A 16,118-nucleotide genomic window follows, 5' to 3' on the forward strand; every position below is an offset into this window, starting at 1 on the left:
TGCTATAAAATGCCCATAAGGGAAAGCATGTTCTAATCTTTTTCGTTTATATATCTGATTCAATTCCGTTTTATTTTATTGGCTTCTGTACATCTGTCATTCATATTTAACTATGAGTTTAATAAATCACGCTGCGCTGAAATAGTAAAGCTCCTTAAAAGCGCCGAGCACACACAGTATAAGCAAGGTAGAGACGCCGCACAATCTCGGTATAAGCACCGTGGATAACCACCGCGTTCATTCGACGTTCCTTTTGTGTTTTCATGGCTCCTGTTGCGTTTTAGGATATGCTTCTAAGTTGCTACTGCGTCCTTACTGCGATCGCAAAGCGCTCATATCAAATCGCCGAGTGACGGCGTTGTTTTTATCATGCTCAAAATGCGCGCCGTCACTCGGCGCTCTTTGCGATGCCACTACTGCCCTCATCTCGGCTTCCGAATTTCTCTTCGGACGCCGCTAGAACACCGTCTTGGTGTCACAGGGGTTTTATTTATTGTATAATTTTTTTTTGTTGCATTTTGTGAATTTGTTTTGAAGCTATTAAGTGCTAGCCTTACCTGATGACAACATTGTCACATCTATAGTGCTTTGTAAAGATTTGAACAATTTACAATTTTTAATACAATCACATAAATAAGTCTTTTTTCACTTCACGATACTCATTTCTATTTAAGCTTATCTTTTCCATGACCGATAAAACAGACTGACGAAAGTACGTCATAAATTTGCTATAAAATGCTCACAAGGGAGAATTATATCTGATAATTTTTATTTGAGTCTCATTCTATTTCAGTCATACAAAGCAACATATCCCTAGGAAAACAATGACAATACACGTCCTTGATTACAACTACTGTCATGCACATGAAACTTGATTTGTTTCAAAATGAACCCGAATTTAAGTTTTTCGTTCAAATAAAACAAACATTTGAGACTGTATACATACAGACTGACATAATTTATATTTATATACAAATTTTTGACAGGTTAACCGGAGTCGCTGTTCGTTTATTTTTGAAAAAAAATGAAATAACTTCATAAAGTGACGGCAGTCGTGTATATAGCTTATAAAATGGTAATGATTATCAAATGAAAAAAGTCGTTACAAAACATACAGTATTATAAAGCATAAAATAATTGTTCAGGAACAAAATTATACTACACATGATATAAGTGTTAATACTTAATCACTTGGAACAGTATAAACAAGTTGTGTAAGAAATATTTTAAATAAATCCAATGATATGCTATGTTTTAATTGTTTTTATCAATATTTGAAAAGAAAACTGTGTCCATTATAGAAATATCCACTATAAAGGAAGACAGTTTTGCAAATTGTAACAAACAATCCCTCCAGTATAATATTCTTGTTGTATCCAATTTTGTTTCGCAGACAAATGAATGCTATATAATTTTTCTGTAGCATGGTTATTTATTTATTTCAGTGTTAATGTCACAGTCTGGATGAAACCAAATGCATTTTACTACTTGGTAAAATGTCAAGGGTGACAAAGGGAATAATGCAGCCTATTTTTACGTCATCATACATTTTATTCGACGCCCTGAAGGTTGTGTATTGAAAAAAAAGGATGACTCCTATTGTGTCTTGCTTTTTTAATTTGGTAAAGTTTTTGCTACGATGTTAAGTACAAATCTTATATTCTCGAAGACAAAATTCGCTATAAAAGCCGCTTCGCCGATGAGTTTGTTTTTAATGTTATTCAAAATGTTGTTCGCTATCTTTTCATCTTTGAAATGCTACCCATGCGACCAGTGCAGGCAGTCTGCTCATCAGTGTCATCTATCATGGTATGCACTGTTCGCTATTTAGTCAGTAAATATTTATAATTTCTTCATAAAATGGTCAAGATTGAAAGTTGGACAAGTCAAAGTAAGATATTCAAATACATGTGTTAGACAAGGGAATAAAAAACAAATTCGTCCCTGGGTGGGCTTAAACCACCAACCTTTCGGTTAACAGCCGAACGCGCTAACCGATTGCGCCACAGAGACCTATGCATATGTATTCATATACTATGTAAGTCTATGTTGGAGATCTGCTAAATAATATGTTACAGATATATTTACATACATTTATCACATACAGTGCTTTTATCTTTATTTCTTTAACTTAAAGGTCATTTCGGAGAATATTGGAATAAATTTGAGCTTTTTTCTCAGGAGTAGAAAAACGATCATATTGTGAATTTATAAAAAAAACAAATGTGGTGAGAAATATAGTCATCACGCTGTGAAGTGTTTAATTTCAAAAAAGAAGCGCTTTGAAATCCTTGAGAGCTATAAAATAATGCAAGGTGTTATTATTAGAGTGACCGTAAATTATGGTTATAGCCGTGCAGCGTTAATAGAACGTAGATTTAGACACTATTATATCAATAATTAAGTAGAACAGGATATATAGAAATTAAGGAACAATTTTCTTGGTGGATATTAGGATGTGTTAGTGATTTCTATATTATTAACTAAGGGACAATTGTTATTTATCAACAATAATGCTATTCAAATCGTAATCAGTTCCTTTTAAACATATAGCTTTAACCAACGTTATAAATACATTGAGTATTAATTTGTGTTATTATATTGGTTAACACAAGTATCTGATATTAACTACAAGTTTACATTGAATAAAGTGATTTCGAATGGAAACAATAGTCTTCATTGAAACATAGACAGAAAGTTACAAATAATTTTGATGTATCCAAAGATTATTCTGTTCTTAAGGCTGCATAACAATAAGTCTACGGATATACATTATATACATTATTCATGTGACATTTTAATTGTAATAAAATATATGTGCATTATAAGTAACTTATGTTGTGAAAAATGTAATTAACGAATCATAATAATACTTTATGCTAATTCTATACACTGCATTCATGCACCTCAGAAGGTCATGAATTCGTTTGAAATAATGAGTCATTTTCGTATTTGGATTACATAATATTTAATTATATTTTGCCTCGGTGACACATCAGTTTTGCCTTCGAATGTTAATATACGACACAGGTCTAGGACAGAAATAAAATTACAGTATGGGTGAGGATGCTATTTGTAGTCTGAAAGCTTTAACCGTTTTTTTTCTGACAAAGTGTTAGAATATAATTATGATTACTTTTGTGCACTTATTCTACTCTATCCATTTTAGTCAATATGTTACATTTCTTACAGTAATATTCTATTCTTGTTTTATTTATTGTTATTGCAACAGATGGTGAACAGAAAATTAGCTGTTTTTCTAGTTAACAAGGATATATAAGACACTATATGAACGAGCACCGAACACAATGTACATTAAGTATATACTTACATGAAGTTCTTTATAATTCAAAGCGTTTTTATTTTGAATTATAACACTTCTCATGATTTTGTCACTATAGACAAAGAAGAAAAACCGGTGTTAAACTGCCAATAAACACTGGTTAGGGACTACTTGTATTTGCGGCTGTTATGTTTTCTCCCTCGATTATATAGTTAACAAAGTCCGCTTGAAAAATAACATTAGTGATCTTCCTTTTTTTATCTTGTTAGAATCGAAATAATTTCGGTCTGATCGGCTATTTAACACCGGTTTTGTTGTCTTGATGCGATAAAATTAACCACTCAGGTCTACGGCCTTCGTGGTCAATTCCTACGCATCAAAACTCCAAACCGGTGTCATATCATCTTGAACCTTACACACTCTTGTTTCGGACAGCTTTTCGTTCACATTCAGCAAGTATTCTCTGTGGAATTTAGTCGGTTCCATTAAATATTCATATGTATTTGAATTTATTTTTTCATTCCACTCATTATTTCTTAAAAAATAGAAATCCATAGAGGAATATGCCTAAAAAACAATTCAAAGCAAAATTATGCAGCGTAAAATTTATCATGTCCACCTCAGCAAAGTATCGTTATAAGATATATTTAAAACATGACGTAAATTTAGGTGCATGATGAACTTATGGTAATCATTTCTTCGTTTTTAAAGTTTGCTAAACAAAACCAAAAGGTTATTTTGCTATTATTCGTTATCACATATTATATCATGTACCAAACACTCTGTATTATTATGCTTACAGCGTTATTGCATAAGCAGAAAGCAATTAATATATAGATTTATTGAAATAATAATTTTATATTTATGCGCTGGATAATGGTACGAACATAAATGCCGATGTTTGCTTTTAAAATTGTATTCTGTGATGAAGATAATGCAATGAAGAAATGATAGAAATTATTCATTAAAAATAAATACTAGAATTTATGCAATAGTATTTAACTTAAAATTAATTGATGACATGAAAAAATAAGTAACATTTATTTTGAGTTTCAGAGTCGTTGGATTTTATAATGATAACCTACTACATATGATGCGAACCTACTACATATGATGCGAAAAAGGGGCGCTGGATAATGGTATCATTGATTTGCGAAATATGTTGTATTTAAGGGAATGTAATTAGTTCATGGTCAATACTAAATCAAATTTTGTGGTCTAAAACAGACTTGAATATATTTACAATTTTAATATTACTAGAATAATATAGTATGCTTTTACTTTGCTTTTCTGGCAGGACATTTCATTGTTACGCCTGTGAAAGAAAACAGTTTCTGACAAGTCCGTTTAAAACAGATGTAAATAGCATACTTTTACAGACAAAACCTTCTGTAGTATTTTCATGTACTAAAATTAACATATAATTAACCACAACAGATGAATAATTATGCGTAATGCTCAGAAAATAATTATTGTAGAACTTAAGATGATTTTTGTCCATAATAAAAGGTCAGTAAATCCAAGTATTATAATTATATCATTCATGACAACAAACCACGAATAATTAAATATAGATGCTGTTGAGGTACATGTTTTTTACGACGTTTAATTATAAAGCAGATATATATATATATATATTCGTTCTGGAGAAATAGAAATGTCCATAATTTTTCAGAAATATATTGATACATTTCTATTGTTCATATTTTATTCAGTTTAATCTTTATGGTCATTTAGCATGTCGTCTGTATGTCACAACTATATACATTTTCATTAATTGAACAAACGGTTGATGGTGTAAGTTAAAACAGGGATGTGCTGTGTTTATTTATATATATACAGAAAGAAATAAAAGTATATCCCTTCAATTGTTTTCAGGTGCATGAAATTAATGAATATGATTTGACGTACAATGTAATGATCTTTTGAACAATTATCATTTTAGTACTGTAGAATCAGTCTTATTATTATTACTTTAACGGCAAGTAAATAGATCAAATGTGTCAATAAAGTGTGGATGCAAGCAGTTTTCAACATTTTTTTTTTAATCAAACATGCTAATAAATAAACGGTAAATTGTATGATGCTGCAAACAATTTGGCATGAACTGCACTTGAACAGAACTGTCCAGCTTCATAGTATGATGCATATTATACACTCTTTATTATAGCAACACAAGTCATTGGAAGCATTTTTGTCTTTGAAATGATAATAATCTGTCTTAAAAAATTTTTTTTTTCTGTTTTGGTCTCATTTAGATCAAGGATTACCTATATGTGGTCGATAAACCAAACTGACATGATAAAGGTGTTATAAAATGGCCATAAGGGAAAACATGTTCTGATCTCTTTCGTTGTATCTGATTCAATTCCGTTTTATTTTATGGCATCCGTACATCTAAATGACATCCGTACATAACTGTAAGTCTTAATCTGAAAAAAACGCCTTTAATGCTTAAACCTAGTCATTCTATGGAACAGTTGGATTGTGTTGCATTTTTAACAATCGTAAAGACGGTAAATTACTTAAACGCATAAATGGCATATTTTTGTAATAAACTGCCAAAACATAGACATCTGAATTCCTCAATTTCATGTGTAAATGTTGTATTCTGCTTAACCGGTGCTTTTGGGTAAAGATGGTACTAGTAGTTTACACTTACCATAACCTTACATGTACAGGCTTAAACAAATCGGCCATTTTATATTGTTATGTCATGGGTGTTATTTAGGCATTGCATCTCTCTATATTTCAGTTTAACAATGCTAAATCAATTTTTTCTTCTTTATGTTTAAGACATGTTCACGATATAGAAAAAAAACAGAGTACATTATTGTATAAAATGAATTTTTGTTACATCTGGGATATTTGTATTGAAGCTATGAATTGGTAGTGCTCGCCATACCTGGTGACAGCATTGCCGTATCTATATTACTTCAGAAAGATTTTAACATTTTTTTAATACAATCACATAAATAAGAGTTTTTTCACCACACGATACTAATTTGCATTAAAGATTGTCTATTCTATGACCGATAAAACAGGCTGACGAAAGTACATCATAAATTTGCTATAAAATGTTCACAAGGGAGAGTGATGTCTGATTATTTTTATTAGATTGATTATCGTTCTATTTCAGTCATAAAAAGCAGTATATCCCACGGAATTTAATGACAATACACGTCCTTGATTAACAATTTGACTCCACTACTGTCATGCCTAGGAAACTTGTTTTGTTTCAATTCGAACCCGAATCGAAGTTATGTTCAAACAAAACAAACATTTGAGGCTATAAAAATGTACCTATATTCGCGCCGCCATTTGTCGTAACAGAAGCTCGAGTTTTATACATAACTTGCCATCTTATATATTAATACTAAACTAAACCTTATAAAGCTTTCTAAAGCGTAGTGATAATCACAGAGAAAAGAAAACTTTATAAGTATAAGTTATATATCACTTAAATGGCATATTTGTAATAATCTGCCAAGATCCTATGCATTTCAACCCCCCCCCCCCTATTTAATGTGTAAATGTTGAATTCTGTTTAACCGGTGCTTTTGGGCGTATGTGTAAAACTTCGTTACAAAACATGGAGTATGACTAAGTATAAAATAAATAGTCAGGATCAAAGCATTACTAGTCATGATATAAAAGTTTTGATATTCAATCACTTAGAACGGTATAAACAGTTGTTTTAAGAAACATTTAAGAAAATCATTATGATATAATAGTTTTTTTTAATTATTTTTATCAATATTTGAAAAAGAAGAGGAAAATGTGTCAATTGTAGAAATATCCACTCTAAAGGTAGACAAATAATGCAAACTGTAACGAACAGTCGCTCCAGAATAATTTTCAAAGACTTAATGTGTGTTTTGCAGACAAATGAAGGCAATACAATGTCCATTAATTAGCCTGATTATTATTCATTCCAATATGTAATGTCACAGTCTATGTAAAGTCAGCTGCATTTTATTATTTGTAAAATGTTAAAGTCGACACAGGGTAAATGCAGCAATGTCTTGCGGCATCATACATTTTATGCGACGCCCTTAACGTTGTGTATTCTTCTGACTTAATTTATGTTCTCTGCTCTTTTATTATTTGGTATAGCTTTTTGTTACGATGATAAGTACAAATATTGTATTCTCCAAGGTAAGATTCGCTTTGTCCGATGACTTTTTGTTTTCAATGTTATTTAAAATTCTGTTTGTTACCTTTTTGTCTTTAAAATGCTGCTGACAGCTGCATCTACATCTACCCATGCGATTAGCGCAGATCAAGATCAGCCTGTCAATCAGTGCCGTGAGATCATGGTCCGCACTCTTCGCTATTCAGTCAGTAAATATATATATAATTTTTCTCTAAAATTATAAACGAAATGGTCAAGACTGAAAGATGGACACGTCAAATTACAATATTTAAACTATCTTGTGTTTGTTTTAATTTGCTTTATAGATAAACGACATTTGACAAATGTATATTGTTTCGCGGAAAGATATTGTTAATTTGAGGAATATACAAGGAGAATCAATGACATAAAATTAAAGACGCTTTAGAAAAACTAAAAGCTAAAACGATTATTCAAGTGTGATTCTTTAAACAGTTCTTTAAACTATCTGATTGATTGACAAATATTTTTTACACTAAGCGATCGCTATCGTTCCATGTAATTTGTTTTGAGTGTACTAGAATACTTGCAATAGGATGTTATAAATCAATGATGACAAAAATGGTCTTGAAAATGACAATATGAGCAAACTCAACCATTATATATAATGGAATGTCACTTTGTATGTCAGACAATATCTCGAATTGGTCGTAAATTAAGGTAACATTATATGCCATATTTACGGTATTGCCAACTCATAAAGGTTATATTTCATTTTATTACGAGAATGAAGCTTGAAGTAGGCATTTTGCTTTTCGACAGTCATACATTGTGGAATCTGTTTTGTCATTAACGTTTATATGGTGGTATAAATTTGAAAAAAATATTTTTTTTTGAAAACCTTGTTCTGCAATGAATTTGATTTGCTGAATTCTTTGTATTTCTAACTTTTGCTACATGTATATGAATAAAAAAAACGCCTTAAACTACAGTAATATCAAGCATGACAAAAGTGAATCAAACCAATTAGTACGTGACACATTTTTTAACAAAACACATAATTTTTAATGAAGATAGAGACATAAAGTTTTTAAAGCAATTAGATGGTCAAATGTTTTTTATAAAGGCGACAAGAATATTTGTCAAAAATTGAATCCATGTGTATATACTTCATAATGTACATGTATGATGACATTGGTTTACTTATTAGAGTGAGATTTATGAGCTGTAGTAAATTAATTTATATTTAGAGCTTTTAAAGACCATCTATTAGTTTAATTATACTATATTGCAAATATTCGTTACGTTCACCATGTTAGTGTGGCGTAACAACGTACAAAGTACTAAGAAGTCTATAATTTCGGAGAAGAACTATCCATGAGAGCTATAAAATTTCGCTAAATTATTAACCACAAAAAATAATATGTTATGACTGAACTTGAAGGTGTCAATAACAGGGTGAAGAAGTATAAACGACATGCTGTACATCAAGACAATGTTAAAACAGTCTTGAAGAAGAACATCAGCTAGATATAAAAATATCAAAGTAGACAATAAGCATTGATTATCTATGGAATGTAGAACTATGATATATCTGATAGCTGTTGGAGGATGAATATGAGATGAATATGAGAAACATTGTCTTTTTGGATAGAGACATAATTTTTATAAACATATAATAAACATATAAATACAACAGCAAATTTCTTCTTGTCATCATCTTGCTTGTCCGTGTAATACCTTAATCCAATTGATTAAATAATACAAATTTACCGGTAGGACGATGCAAACTGTAGGTTATGTTACATATGAACAATATAAGATATAAATACCCAAAAGATAGGCATGAAAAACCAAGTTGATGACATAAAAATGAAATTTTTCTCATGTCAGAAAATATTGGGCTTGAAAAATTTACCACAATGTTTGAATATTCACAAACATTTCTCATGTCTGTAGTTTTTTGTTCAGGTTTTTTTTCCACAGCATCATTATTTGTATTTTGATGCTAAGCATGTTTTATTTTTCTGCTCATAATAGTGTCAACTATTCAAATATTATGTTGTTTACATATCATATTGACATTTTTATCACTCTACAATTTACATTTTCTTCTCAAACTATAGTAATAAGATAATGTTAAAACGATGCAACGCATTAAATCTCTCCAAAACTTAACACTGAATGTATTTCAATCCAAAGCATTTTACTACTCACTGCAATAATTCACGTATCTTCCGGTAACCTTGTTCCAAATAAATAATCTCAATAAAATGAAAAAATCCCCAAGTTGTATATGATTCACTGATATCCTCAATACGTTCAGATAAAAGGCATACAATTATCCAACAGTTTTACTGTTCACTGCAGTAAATCACGTAGCACGTATTTATTATGATCTTTGACTTCGTACCAAATAATGAAAACCTCCCTAGTTTTTACATTATTGACTTCTATCACCAATTAAAGATATATTAGAATTAACTGCATTCTATAATAAAAATTAAAACAATAGCTTAAAACACGTAAAGGAGGGTGACTTGACCAAAATATACCCTTAAAAATAAAAAGCTTTACAAATTTTGTTGACAACAAAACAAAAATTCCACCATCAAGTTCTGTAAATGTCCTAACTTTTTAAAAGAACACACATTTTCGATAAAACTGTATTTGTAAACAAATTAATATAGGTACCTATCTATGGTGCTAAAGAAATGTCATATTCGCTTCTAATTGGTTTTAATTGGTACATAAATCCGTCCAGCGCGAAATTATTAAATGAATTATAGTGAGTTGCTATACAATTTCCATATATATGTCATTTTTTTTTGTAAAACAAAATTTCCATGTATCGACGTAGCTCAGCTTAGTCGCATCTTTGTATGAAATTACGTTACTAGCAGTTATATCCTTTTTCAGAATTACATTTATAATAATTAAGAACCTGTTTAAAGCTTTGTTACTTTGTACATCAATATGAAACCGTATACATGCAGCCTTCCGAAAGATGTCGCTCCATTTACATTTTGTTGTCGTTGGAAATGAGTTTATTTTCAATGGCGAGAATACAATTAATTTATAAAACTTTGATAGCCTGGTATGCGGAGGAAATTTTCCACAGCGTTCCAGTTATGTATCAAAGAGAAAAAGACTTTAGTAATTGACAGTAAAATACCTATTTATCGATGAAAGGTCGCCATGAAGTATAGCTATGTACAGCAATCAAAGTACAAGAACCTTGCTGTAAAATGAAACATCAGTAAAAGACATTTAGCAGATTTTAACAACTATTGGACTTTTTTGTAGTCCGAAGGGCATATTCAATGATCAACGAGTGAATCAATGTTTAAAATGCTTTTCATTGGCAGGAGGGGCAATTATAGTTGACCATATTTATGATATAAGCTGAGATTGTTCCGCCTAGAAAGTCGTATATTTGAAAAGGACTTGATTCACATACGTCTGATTATTAAGAATGAATTATGGTTTTGAAACATTTTTTTTCTATGAATTATGATTCAAGGTTATTTAGTTATCAACCTAAACTTTTCTTGTTACAGAATATTAGTTATAGTAACATAAATACATACATACATGACAAATACAACCGTTAATAGATGCTGGACCCCCCTGAAATATAAATTCATGTACACGCGGATGAAGTTTTGTATTTATATTCAACTTGTGAGTATAAATATGTGGTAATTTTATAAAAGAAAAAATCTGTCAATTTATCATATTATCAATAGTAAGAAAACAGAACAAAACACATTTGTTTAAAATGGAAATATAAAGCTGGTACCGTGTAAATATAACCAAGCTTTCCAATGAATATGAACACGTACATGCCACTATATGGTGTAAATTGTTCTTACATTATAAGCTATAAAAACAAGCATTCTCTTCAACTGATGTATCATGTTAAGCTACTAAATGTTTTTGAATTACAAAAAAAAATGAAATTATCTTATTCATTGTTTTAAAGATGTCAATTTGACGATGGAACGCATTATCAAAATCAGAAATTAATTCATCAAAATATTCTATTCAACCCTTAATTAAACTGATTTTAACGCATATTTAAACAAAGTTTTCTCATTGACATGTAAAATGGCAACTTAATTACCAATATATGTGGGAAGCAATTTAACAACCTGCGTTTTATTTTAGAATACTGTTACCATTTATAAACCGATGCCAAAAGCTGCTTGCGATAATTGAGTGACAGAGTTGATTAAGAGTACTAAAGCGAGCTTCTATTCGTATGACATATTTCATACTGTCTTTTTTTTCTGTAAATAATACATAAGTTTTTACAAAAAAAGAAACGCAATTATTTTTGGATCTCGATAGAAGTATGTCTAAGACCAAAGCATAAAATATATACTAGTAATTGAACATGAGCCATCCCTCAGAGACAACATGTATCGAATGCAAGTCATTATAACATGATTTCACTGCACATAAATATGTTTATAATACTGCACGTTTGTAACGTCGCTTTTCATTGGATAATTGTGACGTTTATATAGTTTTATATACACGGCTGTTGTCGATTCATGAAGAAATCTTACTTTTTTCTCTAAAAATGATGTTTGCTGTATTATAAATTCGTTATAAAGATTGTTGATAGGTTAAATGGCCGTATATAAACGGCTGTTTGCAATATAACCCTCGCCTAGCGGCTCGGGTTATATTTACAAACAGCCGTTTATATAGGGCCATATAACCTGTCAACAATCTTTATAACTAATAATATACTCGTACGTTCATAAAATATATATAATAATGTGCTATAACTGAATATACCTTCTGTCTGTGCAATAACGCTGGCAGCAAGCACAATTATATAAAAATTATTCAAGGGTTATCAGCAAAAACAACAACAAAAAAACAAAAAAAAAACAACAAACAAACAATACAAAAAACACACACACAAAAAAAATCGGTTTTGGCTAGCTTTTGAAATGAAATACATATTATGTATGTATCATGACCCACTATACACATCATGTTTTAAATAAATCTTATACAGGACACTTAATCACACACTTTACTATTTTGGACGCAATGAAAATTACGGTGCATAATTTTGATTTAAATTGTTTTGTAGCCATACTCCCCGAGGGATTGCAACTGTTTAAGAATTAATGAATGGAAAAAAATGAAAATAAAACCAAATACAATACAAGAGGAAATGAATATTTAATGCAACAGACTTAATTCCAACGGGAACACTTTCTGCATGTGAACGAAATTGTTTTTTCGTTAATGCTTCTCAAGTATGTATAGTGCTTCTCTGTCCACGCAAAAAATCAATGAACTTGCAAGCATTAATTTAGTTTCTCTGGGTTATTTTTATATGTATTCGGTATTGCAAATTATAAGTTTTTTAATATAAAGATGGCTTTGTATATCAGTTCTTTTGTATTGTGTTTATACTGTATTCGTACATATTGTGTTCCAACTTACTCTAAAACACTGAAGAATGTTATTACGGAAAACGAATACTATTCTGTGAATAAAGTTACATATTTAGTCAAAGCTTTATTGATGTACGTAGATGCATTCATGTTTATTTCCAAACACTTAAGGAATTGCATACTTTTGACAGAAATAAATGTGAAAGCGTTTTGACTCTTATTTGGATTGCCACTTAAATAATTCAATGTCGTGTTCCTGATACAAATATTACTCATATACATGGCGACACAATAGATGCTACAAAGTTATTGCTGTATCATTTATTTTACTAGGCTGTTGCTATGGAGGTTTTCTTTCTTAATCATTTGATTTTTTTCTTAAACTTGTGGGAAACATGGGAGGATACTTATCACTTATTGTAACAAAATTCCTTGAAAACATTTTTCTTTTGAAATATAACACGGAAACAGAAATCAATTGCTATTGTTAAAAGCAACGTTTTAATTGTCTTTATTTACAAATAGGCCTACCCTTGACGTGAAAATAATTGTACAAGGATGTATATAAAATTAAAAAAGCGTTTGGCGTTTCATAACTTTTATCGTTCACAATGATCACTATCATGCAAATTGTAGTGCTTTTTTCTATTTATCATGGTATTTTAATACAAAATTTAAGTTACTGAAGTATAAAACGTATGTAATGTATTAAATGTACCATTTCATGTTTAAAGGTTGAACTCTGCTTAAGCCGGTGCTAGGGGGCGTGGACGTTAGTTTGCACTTGACAGTACCGTCAATGAACAGGCTCAGTAAAATCGAGCCTGAAGCATTTTCAATTTTGCCGTTTTCGGGCTTTCCTCAGGGATTCTTATTTTCTCTATTTTGAAATAATGGTTTCCCGCATTGTTTTTCTTGTTTTGTTTGATTCTCATTTACACCAAGATCTATCAAACTGTGGCAGATAAACCCGACTGACAAAATCAAACAAATGTGCTATAAAATGCCAAAAATGGAAAACGTGTTTTGATCACTTTTGTTATATCTGATCTCATTCTATTTTATTTTATTGACATCATAGATTGGTGCAAGTTTTAATCTGGAAATGGCGTTTGAAATTAAATACTATAACCTAGGCATTCTGTTGAACATTTGGTTTGTGCTTGATAATTTTAGAATTCCTCCATGTCATGTTTAATTATTTCTCTCTATTTTCAGAAAGGCAGATTCTTACTATTTTTTTTCTGATTTAAGATATATTTTCATGATTATATATATATATATAAAAAACGTCAAAAACATATCATAATACTTATGTTTCGTATTTTGCTGCTCAAATTTGAGTTCTTGTATTGAACCTGAGAATAACAAAATGAAATGTGTAGTACTTTGTAAATATTAAAACTATTTTTTTTTCAAATATAAGTAACCATCTCCCACACCTATGCCTTTAAATGCAAATGGCGTTTTACAAAACATAAAAAAATGTAAATAAGCTCACATTCTGAAAGCATTAACTTGTTGTTTCCCAAATATGCTTTTATGATTTCGTAAAGTAAGTATTTTTTGTTAACGGTATTCATTATATTTTTTTAGTATCGAACAATATTACATGTATAACATAAAATAAGTTTATTTTTCCCCAGCAGATGGGACACTCATTTACATTACGGATTATCTGTCCTATGACAGATAAAACAGACTGATGAAAGTACGTCATAAATTTGCTGTAAATTGTTCACATGGGACAATGTTGTCTGATCATTTTCATTAAAGTGGTTTCCATTCTATTTCAGTCATACAAAGCAATATATCCCACGAAAAATAATGACAGTACACGACCTTGATTAATAGTTTGACACAAATACTATGATGTCTTTAAAACTTGATTTGTTCTAAATTGAACCTGAATCTAAGTTTTTCGTTCAAATGAAACATACATTTATGATTGTACACAAAATTGTACCTAATATCACGCATTTTGACGGAATAGAAGTTCGTGTTTTTTAAAAAAAAGTTGTAATTTTATAGAAATTATTATTGAACTACAATAATATAAGGATGGATTTCTAGAACATAATGATATATATTCACATAACATATTAACATTGTTAAAAATTTGGATGACTGTCCGTTTATTAAAAAGTTGTTTTTTAGGATGACAAGTATTGCTCACTAATAATGGCATTAAATGAACCGTTATTCGTTTTTCAAACAAATACTAAACTAACAATTTGCGATTTTTAAAGTAGCGTTTTAGCAGTGAGTCGAAGAAAAACATGAATGAAAAAAACAAGCAAACAAACAAACAAACAAACAAAAACAAAAGTAAAAAAAATAAAACAGAAACTAAGGCATGGTCGACTCTTTGAATTAAATGATGATTGATGATCATTTATTTAATTGAATCTCAGTATAAATTGTTTGTAGTTGATAAATGATTTAAATAATATTAAACACAAACCAAACTAATAAAGAAAATGTTACATTGTCAATGTGACTTAAATCTTAAACATAAACCATTTAATTCCGTGTTGCTTCAAGAATAAAAAAGACGTCCCTGGGTGGGCTTGAACCACCAACCTTTCGGTTAACAGCCGAACGCGCTAACCGATTGCGCCACAGAGACCTATTCATATTAATTTTAAAATTTCATTTTCATACAGACAAAGATAAATACCAAGAATTTGTTAAATAATATGTAAACAAAATATTATTTTTACAGATTAACTCAGTATTTCTCTGATGAATATTTTGCTTACAATGTTTTTATCTTTTTTTTTTATTTAAGGTAATTTCTAATAATATTGATATCACATTGAGCTTTATTTTTCAGGAGGATAAAAAACGATTATATTGTTAAATAATGTGATAATTGTGGTGATTAATATAGTTATCATGCTGTGAAACGTATAATTGTGAGAACAAAGAACTATCCGAGCTATAAAACATTGTAAGGTGCTATTATTCTAGTAACAGTGAATTATGTCTATAGTTGTGCACGGTCAATGGAACGAAGTTTAGACAATATTTGATCAATAATAAGTAGAACAAAAATAAGATACAATTATAAATGACTGTAATTATAAAACATTATTTTGCATGACGAATGGAGTTTAATTTTAGGATTTGTTGGTCAATTCTATCTAAAGCATCTGATCAATATAAATGCTAAGCAAATAATAATCGAGTCTTTATAAAAATGTTTAAAAGCATAACATGTATTTTGTTTGTGAATTGGTACACAAATATCTGAGTTTTTTTTTATTTAATCAGGAGATTTCAAACAGAAACAGTG

At 30.0% G+C, this 16,118-nt stretch overlaps 2 non-coding genes across 2 annotated transcripts; both read right to left on the reverse strand.

Moving 5' to 3' along the window:
• Nucleotides 1-1,939: 1,939 nt before the first annotated feature.
• Nucleotides 1,940-2,013, reverse strand: Trnan-guu (transfer RNA asparagine (anticodon GUU)). The gene has a single exon. It is a non-coding gene; the product is annotated as a tRNA-Asn (tRNA).
• Nucleotides 2,014-15,375: 13,362 nt separating this feature from the next.
• On the reverse strand, nt 15,376-15,449 carry Trnan-guu (transfer RNA asparagine (anticodon GUU)). The gene has a single exon. It is a non-coding gene; the product is annotated as a tRNA-Asn (tRNA).
• Between the last annotated feature and the right edge of the window lie 669 nt (nt 15,450-16,118).

The sequence above is a fragment of the Ruditapes philippinarum genome, unplaced genomic scaffold (assembly GCF_026571515.1).
Source record: "Ruditapes philippinarum isolate M1 unplaced genomic scaffold, ASM2657151v2 ctg12633_1_1_1_1, whole genome shotgun sequence".
Classification (NCBI taxonomy): Eukaryota; Metazoa; Mollusca; class Bivalvia; order Venerida; family Veneridae; genus Ruditapes; species Ruditapes philippinarum.